The sequence below is a fragment of the Canis lupus genome, chromosome 22 (assembly GCF_011100685.1).
Source record: "Canis lupus familiaris isolate Mischka breed German Shepherd chromosome 22, alternate assembly UU_Cfam_GSD_1.0, whole genome shotgun sequence".
In the NCBI taxonomy this organism is placed as follows: Eukaryota; Metazoa; Chordata; class Mammalia; order Carnivora; family Canidae; genus Canis; species Canis lupus.
The window spans coordinates 39579840-39593386 of NC_049243.1; the positions used below are offsets into that span (position 1 = coordinate 39579840).

Genomic DNA, 13547 nt, shown 5'->3' on the forward strand with positions numbered 1-13547 from the left:
AATTTCCCTGTACTGTAAAGATTTGCAGAACAGAAAGAAAGTGGGGCCACTTAGGAGGGTGTTGCATTAATTGAGGGAGCAGTAGATGATCACTCGGATTAGGATCCTGGCAGAAAAGATGCTGAGAGAGGCAGAGCCTAAGAGCTATTTGGGAGGCAAAATCAATAGAGTATCAGACCTCACTGATAATGCGGGATGAGCGGAGAGGATTCTCAGGTTTCTAACGGATGGATACTGTTATCGTTCATTCTGATAGGAATCATTAGAGGAAGACACTGCAAGATCACTAGTGAGCATGGAAACATGCAAGTAGGCAGTTATCCTGTTTAATGGGGCTAGAATTCAAAAGGGCTGAGGTGCAGGCACATATTTACGTGTTTAATGTCAGAGTATATTCCTAACAACTGAAGCGATGGGTAGGGTGTGAATTAACTGAAGGACATTGACTGAGGATCATGTGACCTGTGACAAACCGCAAAGAAATTCAACAGTTAAGGATTGCATAGAAAAAGAATGACCATCCATGTGGTTGAGAAGGGAGAATTAAAGCATAAGACGAATGCCAGAAGAGGGTGGTATCGAATAAACCAAAGCAATATGCTGTCATTTTTTTTAAAGATTTTATTTATTTATTTATGAGAGACACGGAGAGAGAGAGAGAGGCAGAGACACAGGCAAAGGGAGAAGCAGGCTCCACGCTGGGAGCCGGACGTGGGACTTCGATCCCTGGTCCCCAGGATCCCGCCCTGAGCTGAAGGCGGCGCTAAACCGCTGAGCCACCAGGGCTGCCCATGCTGTCATTTTTATTACTGTTGTTATTTTGAATATTATTTTATTCAGAGGCAGTGGTTTAATGCTCACTTAGTACAAAGTGCTTCTGAAATATCAGGCAAGGTGAAAGTTGGAAAATTTTCCCTGGACTTAGTGCTATGAAGAACAGTGATCTGGAAAAGAAGAGCTCTCTAAGTAGAGGGGAGAGTTGACAGGATGGAATGGAGTGACGATTGAGAGCATGATGAAGAGATTTCCTTTCTTTCTTTTTGTTTTTTTGTTTTTTTTCATTTGAAAAATAATACATAATAATACATAATGCAACGTTTATTCTTTCTTCTTGTCTTCTGGTGAGGGTCAGCTGGTGGCTCCTCACTGTGGTGCTATTGCTCTCGGAGACAGTGTTACTATCACTGGGCTCTTCCTCAACCACTCTGTCGGCCCCCTCCTGCCCGCTGGCCTTGTCTTCAGGAGTAGATGTGCCTTCCTCATCACTCTCATGGCTTTCGTCACTTCATCAGGATGCTTTCCTGGTGTCTCTGGGCCTCAGTCTTACTAGCATCTGGCTCCTCCTCAGGAACCACACTGCTCTGACTGCCTTCGGCTTGCTCTGCTGCTTCCTCCTTTTCCCCTTGCCTTTTGCAGGCCTGTCCCTCTGCCTGTGCAATTCCAGGGGCAATTTTCTTCCATATCCACCTTGATTTTCAGACTGAACAATATTTTTGAGTTCATTGTTAAATGAATCTGTCCTTTCCAGGAATTTCATCTTCTTTTCTGGGTGCTGCTCCTCTATTTGAAGAAGTTCAGCTTCTAGTTTTTGCTACTAAGGACTGGTGGTCCAGTCACATTCTAGGTGCTGTGACAACTGACCAAACATCTGGTCCCATACTTTCACTGGGCATTTCACTGATGAGGCGATGATCTCTCTGAAAATGGATGCTTCACTAAAAAGCCAGTATCATAATCATCTGCATCTTAAGCTAGCTGAATGCTCATGCACGGTTCTCCTTTCTCCGTGTGAGACTGTCTCTGTCAACCTTCTTCCTCCAAAGCAGCTTCTGTATGACTTTCTGCATTTCTGTAAGCAAAGTATGCAGGGGAATTATGAGAGGTCTTCATAGATTCATTGTACTCTACCCTTTCTGCTTTGTATTCATTTAAATATTCTTGTTTTTCTTTACCAGTGAGATCTTGCCACATGCCACCAATAATCTGGCCAATCTCCTACAAGTTTAGGTCAAAGTTGGAAGCTTTTACTTGGTCCCAGAATTTTCTGCTGTACCTCATGTAGGGCATCAGTGTATTATCTGGTGGCTTTGGGTGTTTTGATCTTAATACCAGAGGATACATTGCCTGGCTGTAGGTGCATGGGTTCTCTCCCAGACTGTAGTTGTAGGTGAGATAACTGCATGGATGGTATCCCACAGACCCTGGTGTGGTGGGAAAACTGGTGTTGCAGGAGTGAGGGTGCGAGGTGGAACATAAGATGGTCTTTCTGACACTTCAGAAGATTAAGTTCACAGTTCTGTAAGCCTGAATCTGAGACACAGAGGGTAGAAAAAGCGTCCACAGCTCCATCCTCGTTTCCCTTTTATGATGATGAAGTTATTTCTTAAATTGGGCCTGAAAGGTAAGAATGCATGGTAGTAGTTGGGTAGTAAACTGACCTAGGAAAAAAAGGATTTTTTAAATTATTATTAATGTATTTATTTTGCCTTTTAGGTTAAAAAGATTCCAGCCTGTTTCAGCACCAATGGAAAAGATAAATAATAGAATGTAATAGAGAGGAAAGTGATTGATCTGGCCAAGGAAGAGGCAGGAGCAGCTGAATGCAGAATTTCTTTGTTCCTGAGAAGTACAAAGAATTCCTAAAAGTGAATGTTTAAAACATTCGGACGTCCTTTCTAAATGTTCATACAGATTAATTCACTAAATCCATAGCCATAGGAGGTAGAAGCATGGATAACCCCATTTTACAGATGAGTTAAATAAGTTGTCAAAAGCCAATTTTGCAGGTAATGGAACCAGGAATCAAACCTTGAAAGATGGGGGCATCTGGGTGGCTTAGTTGTTGAGCACCTGCCTTTGGCTTGGGTCGTGTCGGTCCCAGGGTTCTGGGATCGAGTCTGGCATCCGACTCCCTGTGGGGAGACTGCTTCTCCCTCAGCTTATGTCTCTGCTTCTCTTTCTGTGTCTCTCATGAATAAATAAATAAAATCTTAAAAACAAAAATTCAAAAGACAGACTCCAGCGTCAATTGACTAGCCACTACCCTATATTATCTCTCTATCTGGTCTTATCATTTTCCAGCTAATCTGTAAGAACTCTGAGGGAAACCTGTCTCATGCTTCCCCTGGTTTTCAATAAAGACAAATTTAATCTTTGTAATGAAATACCTATGCTTATTCCAATATTTTAGATAAACAAAAGTTTAAGGGAGATGAGAAATGCCTCAGTTTTATTTTATAGTACATGGTAAAGACCAATTTGAACCCAAATTGGTCTAAATTTAAAGCCATTGACCTTTTCCCTCACCAACATGAATGATTTTCAAGTTCTCATGGTTGAAAGCTACTCTCCTGCTGATCTGCTGATCGCAGTTACTCCAACATTGATCTCTCAAGCCTGCTTTAAAGGAAAGCTTTTCTTCGCACTCCCCTTTCCTCTCTAGAGCCCACTATGCTAATTCAAATTTGTTGTCCTCATGAGTGCTCCCTAGCACCCCATACCTATTTCATTCACAGCACACATCTTTGCATTATAATCATCTGGTTAATTATGAAACAAGATAACTGTTAACACTTTTTTTTTTTTTTTAAATGAGAAAGGCCACCAGCTGCTACAGAGTAGTCTTGTTGAAAATAACCTGGAGCAGATCATGTAGATTATCAAACATTACTTATTTTGGTGTCTCAGCTTTATGAAGGCATTGCATAGAGCGTGTATGAAGTTCTAGGACTTGGACAAAATCAAGAAGGATTGCCTTGAATTGATCCAGCATTATAGTAACACTTTGTGTGGAGAAAGGGTGCCATGTCTCATGTTCTTTGGGAAAGAAGACGACCCCCCCCCAAGTACACCAGAGGAGGTTCACAGGGTGGGTAGTGTACTCGGAGCTGGTGAAGAGGGCTTGCTGATTCTTGTGGGGATCTTAGCCTGTTCTAAGGCTGGAACTCTTCTGAGGCTCACTAATATTTGCCAGGTAATAGCTGAACATGGGGGAAGGTGGTGAAAAATAACCAAGCTAGTCCTGACTTAGAGTGAGCTGCAGCGAACATGGTCCATCTTCTTTACTGGGCAGGACCAGGTCTAGAAAACATGTACTCTTTGGCAGTAAGAAACAGTGACAAAACCCTAGCACTGAAAACCACACCCTCACTCCCTTTCTACAGACTCAAGTTTTTTTGGGCTAGCCTGTGGCAGGACATCTTAAGAGCTTAAGGGGTTAATCGGGAAAATAAGGATCATTGCTATAGTTTATTACCTAATAGTTAAACTGGGCAAATGGATTCTCTTTTGCTAACTCCTACTCCAGTGTGTTGAGGACTTTGCTAATTCGTTTTTGCCACTCCTGTATCGCAAATGTTTGCTCAAAGTGGAACTTAACTGTGTATTTAATACAAAAAACTGTAAGAAGCATAGCACATGCATTTTTACTTTTGGTAGTAGGCTCATGTGAATGTATCTCTAAATAATTACAGTAACTATTTTATGGTACTTTAGCATTAAGCTAGGAATGTTAAAGATATTACCTTATTTGATATTTATATAACTCTATATGATACGTACTGCTACTTGTTAAAATCTGAGACTTAGGCCTTAAACCACATGGCTAGAATCACATAATTAGATATTTATAAAATCAGTATTGAATGAAACTTAAAATACAAGTAGTTCAGTTACAGAAACTCTACTCTTAATCCTAAATATAATTTTGTGCCTTGTCAAAAGAACTAGGCTGAAACCATTTTAAGTGAATTCTGTGTAAAGTAAAATCTCCTTCATTAACAATCTTTTAAGCATAAAAGACTTGTATTTTCCCATAGGTAAATTATAAACATGGAATAAAGATGAGTCAGGAAATTAATATTAGAATTTCAACATTGCTTCAGAACTGTGATTTTTGGAAATATACTTAGTAACTTCAATAACCTATTTTTGATTTTGCATCAGTTATTTTGGAAGAGACACTATGGTTATAAACTGTGTAATTTGAAAATTAATCTTAGTGAGTAGTGAATAAACAACATTTATTGAGATTTACTTGAAGGAGTACGACATTATTTAACTCTTTCCAAGGCCTCTCTTTCCTAAGCCATATACACAAAAATGGAGGAATTATACAAATAAGAATCGGATGGTAGCATAGAAGTCTACCCTGAATTGAGCAAATATAATAAAATTATTTTTGTATAAGGTCTAAAGATGTATTACACATGCCCCCTCCCTATCCCCTTTACCCCATCTTTCCTTCTCCTTTTCTCTCCCTCTCATATATAGGGTATGGGTTCCATACAGTGCATGTGCCCTTGCAAAAGTCAACCAGCTGCTGTTCTATCTTCCCTCATTTTCAGGAAGAAACATATCACACAGTGTTTTGGATTAGAGTGTGTTCACCAGGAAGATTACTGATAACTGAAAATTATAATTCAGACTAAGATAGAGGAAAAGTTAATTAGACATGAATCAATCATCCCTTAGAAATTACATAGTTTTTCTTTTACTGATTTCTTCCTTTTCATCTCTGTCCAATCTTTCAGGCTTTCCCATTTTTCCTTTATTAAACACTGAATCATGAGTATACTGTAGACACTGTCATAGGTACTTAGCTTTTGAAGAGTTCAGGTTGAGTTAAGAAGGAAAATATATAATCAAATACATTGCAAAAGTGGGTAAATTGTTTTACATGAAGAAAATATTGCACAGTAGATTTTCAATTGTAGCTCCTAGTATTTCAGACAAGGAGGTGTTATCCTAAATCGGTGCTGTTTGACAATTGAGCACTAATAAAAAGAAATAAAAGGTGGTGATTTTAATTCAAAACTACCATTTAAATTGTTATATTTTGGATTCTAGAATCTAAGAGCTAAATTTCATCACCTTCCAAATTGGAAGGAGATGTTTTGGTCAGGCAAATCCAAGGAAGAAGTTTTAAAAATATCTTTTTTCTAAAAATAACTGTGCCAGGGCAGCCCCGGTGGCGCAGCGGTTTGGCGCCGCCTGCAGCCTGGGGTGTGATCCTGGAGACTCGGGATCGAGTCCCACATCAGGCTCCCTGTGTGGAGCCTACTTCTCCCTCTGCCTGTGTCTCTGCCTCTCTCTCTCTCTCTCTCTCTGTGTCTATGACTAAATAAATAAAATCTTAAAAAAAAATAACTGTGCCATATTTTTCTATTCCAATGATTATTCTAACGGAGAAATTTTGATGATGTTTAATAAATTCCATTACCAACATTTATACAACACTATATATCTATGATGACATCCTTTCTGAAACATTTTAAAGTGAACTAATTAGTTTGATATTTTCAATAAAAATTATTTTGAAACATTTTGAAAGCATGCTTATAGCAAATTAGTGAAGACTAATTCTAACTAGATCAGTCTCCTAATGATTAATTCTGTGTGCTTCCCAATTAAACTAGGCCAATACCAGAGTTTTTTGATTTTCAAATTAGTTTTGACATAATGCCATATGTATTTTTTTTTAATTTTTATTTATTTATGATAGTCTCACGGAGAGAGAGAGGCAGAGACACAGGCAGAGGGAGAAGCAGGCTCCATGCACCGGAAGCCCGACGTGGGATTCGATCCCGGGTCTCCAGGATCGCGCCCTGGGCCAAAGGCAGGCGCCAAACCGCTGCGCCACCCAGGGATCCCCATAATGCCATATGTATTAGTTTGTCTTGACAAAGTACCACAAATTGGGTGGCTTAAACACTAGAAATTTATTGTGTCACAATTCTAAGGTGTTGAAAGGATTGGTTCCTTCTGAGGGGCATAAAGGAAGGATATGTTCTAGTCCTTTCTCCTTGGCTTGTAGATGGTTCTCTTGATATGCAAAAGGTGTTTATGTTCTAGGCCTTTCTCCTTGGCTTGTAGATGGCTCTCTTCATATGCAAAAGGTGTTCTGTATGTGTGTTTTTGCACAGGTTTCCATCTCTTATAAGGATAACAATCATAATTAGGGCTCACCCTATAGATCCCTCCTTAACTAATTGCACCCACAACATTCTATTTCCAAATAAGGACATTTTCTAAGGTATTGAGAGTTAAAACTTCAACATATATTTTGTTTTTGGTGGAGGGGGCTCTAAGTAACCCATAATACCATCAAATTTTGTAATTCAATCCTTCTTTAAAAAAATATGGGAATAAATTAAAAATACTGTCCTGATCTTTGATTCTTTGGATTCTCATTAACATAGGAACAACAAATGAGCATTTTTACAAAGTATACTTTTGACCATCTGTAAAAGATCATAAGGCATTTTTTTTCTACAGTCTCCCTCGTACCCACATGGACATTGGTAGTTTAGTTCTAATGATTCAATATGCATTATAATATCAAGAGGGTCTTGATTGTTATGTTTTGTGCCTGGCAAGGGAGATAGGGTAGTGGGGGTTATCACGTGTTGGCCGACTGAACAAATTACATTTATTTATTTATTTATTTATTTATTTATTTATTTATTTTTTAAGTAAGCTCCACATCCATCCTGGAGCCCAAATTGGGATTTAAACTCAGGAACTTGAGATCCAGACCTAAGCTGAGATCAAGAGTTGGATGCTCAAACAACTGAGCCACACAGGTGCCACAACAAAATACTTTTCAATTAGTTTTGACTCTGGCAGATTATTTCCAAGATTATTTCCAGATCATTACCTTCAAAATGTTCTGTAGGGAACATTTTGCCTTTTCTTACCCCACCTAAATTTCAAACTTAGAAATTGCAGTAAGTATATACATAAGTATAAAACAAATAATAATTTTATGTGTTAATTGAAGCTCTCTTTAGGCAGTTCTAGTTATTTTTGGTGTTTCTACCACATTGGTTTTATCATCCAAGTTGTAGAAACCTTCATCTTTGGCAATGTATCTCTCAGGATGGAAGTTGAAGATATAAAAAGGCCAACTGGAAGAAATCAGAGGCTGCAAGAGACCTGGAGGTTGAACTAGGCCTGGGGCTCTTTCTCCCTTCATCCTGACTTGCTGAGGAAGGCAGTTTTGTTCAGTCTGATGTTGTACTCAACTCTTTCTCCCAGTTTATGCCTCCTCTTAACATTTTATAATTGCATTCAATATTATTTTTAAATCCTCTTATTTATTCTCAATTCAATGTCTCTATGATCCCTTTTCCTATAACTTTGTTCATTTATATATATATAAAATATTTCAGAAAACAGTACTTATTACAACTTAAGTAAACTAAAATTAAGACAAAGGACAAAATTAAAACATTTTCCCAGGCTCTTCAGTGTGGTATGTAGTCTTCATACTGACCCTAATTGAATGTATCTAAAATTAAGCCTGAGCTTTAATGCCTGGATCTTCTGTAGTTTCAGAGCATGAGTTGATTTGAATTCATGTTCTCATGTTACAGAGCCTGTCAGGGATGAGATTGAAACCTTACACATTCACTGTTTGAAGCATGGGAAAATTGCTTAAGTTCTCTAGATTTTAGTCTCTTACCTACAATATAAAGATAATAATGACTATTTCATAAGTTTGTGCAGGAGTTAAGAGAGATGATAAATGTAAAGTACCTGGAATGTTGCTGGTTTTCTGTAAGCACTTAATAAGATGACCACCATTATTGTGTATACAAAAGTCTCAAAAGTTGTTCTCTCCATCTTCTCAATACCAACCATCTAGGAACATTCTCTATAGTAAGTCATTTTATTACCACCTCCAGGCATATAAATTATCCTGTGAATCTTCATTTTAATTCCAAAGGCCTGATCTTCACTTGCTTTCCTAAAAACCTTGTATTTTTCAATATGGGTGGGTATTTTTCTCTCTAAGCCTCAGTTTACACATCTATAAAATGGGGGTAATAATCATGTCTAACAGGACTATTATGACTGATTTTGAAAGCAAATTACAAAGCATGATACACATTATGCATTGATGGCCACTTTTGCACTAGTAGTGTCAAAATAACAACGTTATCAAAATAGAGTTTGAGTTATAGATGCAGCCAGACCTACCCAGAAATACTGAGAAATATGTATGTGCCTACTTAGCAAGTGTAAATTACTAAATGCAAGCTCTCCACCAATCAATGCAATTTCATTGGGTATTAATCTAGTAGATTAGACTAAAGTTAGCATTACAATTCAAACCATGTGTGCTTATCTATATAATTATGAACATTTCAAGGCTAATTCCTCCAAAATGACATTTCATCTCTCACATATATATATATTTTTTAATATATAAATGGTTACCAAACAAATGGAACACACATTTGAGCTTTGTCCGAGTTTAGACATCAGGCTTCGAACCTTGAATCACTGACGTATAATAGACTAATATATATAAATATGAGGCTTATTATCATTTTAAATACAGATGCTGTTATGTTTTTAATACTCAATAGTACAATAAGTCATTTTTATTATAGGCTGGGATTTTGAATAACATAACTTCTCTCCTAAAAACTAGAAAATAAAAAAAAAACTAGAAAATCAAATTTTCTTACTGAGTAGAAGTGGTATTAAATATGTCTTTCTTCTTCATATATATTTTAAGTTTTGTTTGTAAAATCTATCAACAGTTCTAAAGTAACATTTCTAGGTATAGACATACTCAGTGATCCTTGAAGATAAGCTATAATTGACGAAGGAATTAAATTCAGAAATATCTAGTAAACATTTGTGAAAAATGATTATGTATTTACAGTTATTTTATTAACTTGTATAATGTTTTTTATTGAGCAAGAATGAACTTTCCCAGGTTTTTTTTTCCAGGTTTCAAAAAGAAGGGTTAAAAACTGAATTTATTTCTGACACATATATATCAGATATATATACATGTATATAAATATGTTTTTTAAATAATAAATTTATTTTTTATTGGTGTTCAATTTGCCAACATACAGAATAACACCCAGTGTTCATCCCGTCAAGCGGCCCCCTCAGTGCCTGCCACCCAGTCACCCCCACCCCCCGCCCTCCTCCCCTTTCACCACCCCTAGTTCTTTCCCAGAGTTAGGAGTCTTCCATGTTCTGTCTCCCTTTCTGATATTTCCTACCCATTTCTTCTCCCTTCCCCTCTATTCCCTTTCACTATTATTTATATTCCCCAAATGAATGAGAACATATAATGTTTGTCCTTCTCTGATTGACTTATTTCACTCAGCATAATACCCTCCATTTCCATCCACGTCAAAGCAAATAGTGGGTATTTGTCATTTCTAATAGCTGAGTAATATTCCATTGTATACATAAACCACATCTTCTTTATCCATTCATCTTTCGATGGACACCGAGGCTCCTTCCACAGTTTGGCTATTGTGGACATTGCTGCTAGAAACATCGGGGTGCAGGTGTCCCGGGGTTTCATTGCATCTGTATCTTTGGGGTAAATCCCCAGCAGTGTAATAGCTGGGTCGTAGGGCAGGTCTATTTTTAACTCTTTGAGGAACCTCCACACGGTTTTCCAGAGTGGCTGCACCAGTTCACATTCCCACCAACAGTGTAAGAGGGTTCCCTTTTCTCCGCATCCTCTCCAACATTTGTTGTTTCCTGCCTTGTTAATTTGCCCCATTCTCACTGGTGTGAGGTGGTATCTCATTGTGGTTTTGATTTGTATTTCCCTGATGGCAAGTGGTGCAGAGCATTTTCTCATATGCGTGTTGGCCATGTCTATGTCTCCGTCTGTGAGATTTCTGTTCATGTCTTTTGCCCATTTCATGATTGGATTGTTTGTTTCTTTGCTGTTGGGTTTAATAAGTTCTTTATAGATCTTGGAAACTAGCCCTTTATCTGATACGTCATATGCAAATATCTTCTCCCATTCTGTAGGTTGTCTTTTAGTTTTGTTGACTGTATCCTTTGCTGTACAAAAGCTTCTTATCTTGATGAAGTCCCAATAGTTCATTTTTGCTTTTGTTTCTTTTGCCTTCGTGGATGTATCTTGCAAGAAGTTACTGTGGCCGAGTTCAAAAAGGGCGTTGCCTGTGTTCTCCTCTAGGATTTTGATGGAATCTTGTCTCACATTTAGATCTTTCATCCATTTTGAGTTTATCTTTGTGTATGGTGCAAGAGAGTGGTCTGGTTTCATTCTTCTGCATGTGGATGTCCAATTTTCCCAGAACCATTTATTGAAGAGACTGTCTTTCTTCCAATGGATAGTCTTTCCTTCTTTATCAAATATTAGTTGACTATAAAGTTGAGGGTCCACTTCTGAATTCTCTATTCTGTTCCATTGATCTATGTGTCTGTTTGTGTGCCAGTACCACACTGTTGATGACCACAGCTTTGTAGTACAACCTGAAATCTGGCATTGTGATGCCCCCAGCTATGGTTTTCTTTTTTAAAATTCCCCTGGCTATTCGGGGTCTTTACTGATTCCACAGAAATCTTAAGATAATTTGTTCTAACTCTCTGAAGAAAGTCCATGGTATTTTGATAGGGATTGCATTAAACCTGTAAATTGCCCTGGGTAACATATGTTTTTGACATATATCAGAGTTTCTGACATATATGTATCAGAATTATATATGAATTATATATGATATATGTTTTATAAATATTAAATATAACTATGTATAGTATAAAACTTTGAGAATCAAAGACACTTCAGAACAAAAAATGGAGAACCAGCTTACGCTAAGAGTATGAAGATAAGAGTATGACTTAGTAGATATTAACAAAGGAAAAGAGATGTAGTCTAGATGGCTTATAAAATTAGGTCAATTCATTTGTTAATTGCTTTTTCTTTTAAAAGGTCTTTTGGGAGACTTTAATATAATAGTTATTTTAAGAATAAAATACCTTTCTTCTCCCATTCTCATATTTGATCATTAAAATTTTTAGTATCAAGGGAAACTTACCATATTGCACTTTGAATCAGCTAAATTATATGAATAAATTATCTGTAACAAAGAGCTCACATGTTTCTAGACATAATATCTTTCAAGTTAATGAACTCCAAAATAAAATATGATTTGGAATATATATTATATGCTACTTATTTTCTCTTGTGTTTCAATGGTCTGCATGGGTTATTAGGATATGTAGGTCCAAAAATGGGATGAATTGTTTTGGAATTTACCATAACATATTTAATCAACATGCTGAAGGAGGGTATTAATCTTCTGCTAAAATTATTAAGAATAAATATTAATGGTAACCATGACAAAGCAAATATAGATGTTTATTTATAGTGGTATCTTCCTAGAGATACCATATGTAACAAAGTTTAGTATTAAAGATATAATATATCTATTATGAAAACCCATATTGAGATATCATTATAATGAAGAAATAAAAAGATTGAAAATAACTAAATCTGTATATATCTATCATTAACATTATTAAATTATAATTCATATTATTATTATTTTTTAATTCATGAGAGACACAGAGAAAGGAGCAGAGACACAGGTAGAGGGAGAAGCAGGCTCTCTGCAGGGAAACCGATGTTGGACTTGATTCCAGGAATCCGGGATCAGGCCCTTAGCCAAAGGCAGACACTCAACCACCAAGCCACCCAGGTGTTCCCATACTATGTGTTTAGTAATATATCTGCTTTAAGTAGTTCCTCACTTCCTGGATTTAATCTACATGCTGTCAGGGACTCTGCTGTATCCTCTGTTGTGTATCCTAATCACGTAGATTAGGAACTAAGTCAATATGCAATAAAGGCAGATAATTAACATTCCCATTGTTAAAAAATTAAACAAAAGTTTATAGAATATACAATATGAACAAGTTGACAGTTAATAAAACTATTTGCTAGCATTATTTAGAACTTTAATGAACTGTAGTTATTTAAGAATATATATCGTATTTTATAATATGTACATATTTTAAAATTTTAGCCATAAATTACAATTCATAGAAAATGCATTTAGGGTCCCTGGGTAGCTCAGTCAATTAAGTGTCTTCCTCTGCTCAGGTCATAATTTCAGGGGTCTTGGGATGGAGTCCCATGTGGTCAGGTTCCCTGCTCAGTGAGGAGTCTGCTTCTCCCTCTTCCTCTGTCCTTCCCCCTGCTAGTGCTCTGTCTCTGTCTCTCTCTCTTTCAAATAAATAAATAAAATCTTTAAAATGCATTTGGAATTAAAAATAGGATTTATAATTGACCTTAGACTTGGCTCATTTTGTGCTGTGTCTCTTTTTTGGCTCTTGTTACTCCTCTTATTGTAGATAATAGAAAATAACATGGATATTTTTATCATGAAAGTGGCTTCTCTAGTTATTTTTGTCTTTTAAGTGACAGATATTTGTACTGTTTAAATGGGAATAGACTGTCTTAGGAATTAGTGAGTTCTTTTTACTGGAACTATAAAAAATAAAGCTGGGAAATATATAATTATGTCCTGGATATGCTGAAACATGATTCATACATTAAATATGAAATGGTATAGAAAATGGTTTTCAAATTGTAGTTCATGAATTGCTAGAGATTTTTTTCTGGTTACTAAGGGTCCTCTGAGGGAATAAAGGAAGGGCCAAGAAGACAATGTTTTGGGCCTACATTTATGTTTTAAGCAGGACAGATTGATACTGACTCTTTTAGGTATGGGGGTTCCATAAAGATTTAT

At 36.8% G+C, this 13547-nt stretch overlaps 1 pseudogene; it reads right to left on the reverse strand.

Moving 5' to 3' along the window:
• Window positions 1-1098: 1098 nt before the first annotated feature.
• The window catches only part of LOC100685392, a 54220-nt pseudogene continuing 41771 nt past the window's right edge, over window positions 1099-13547 (reverse strand).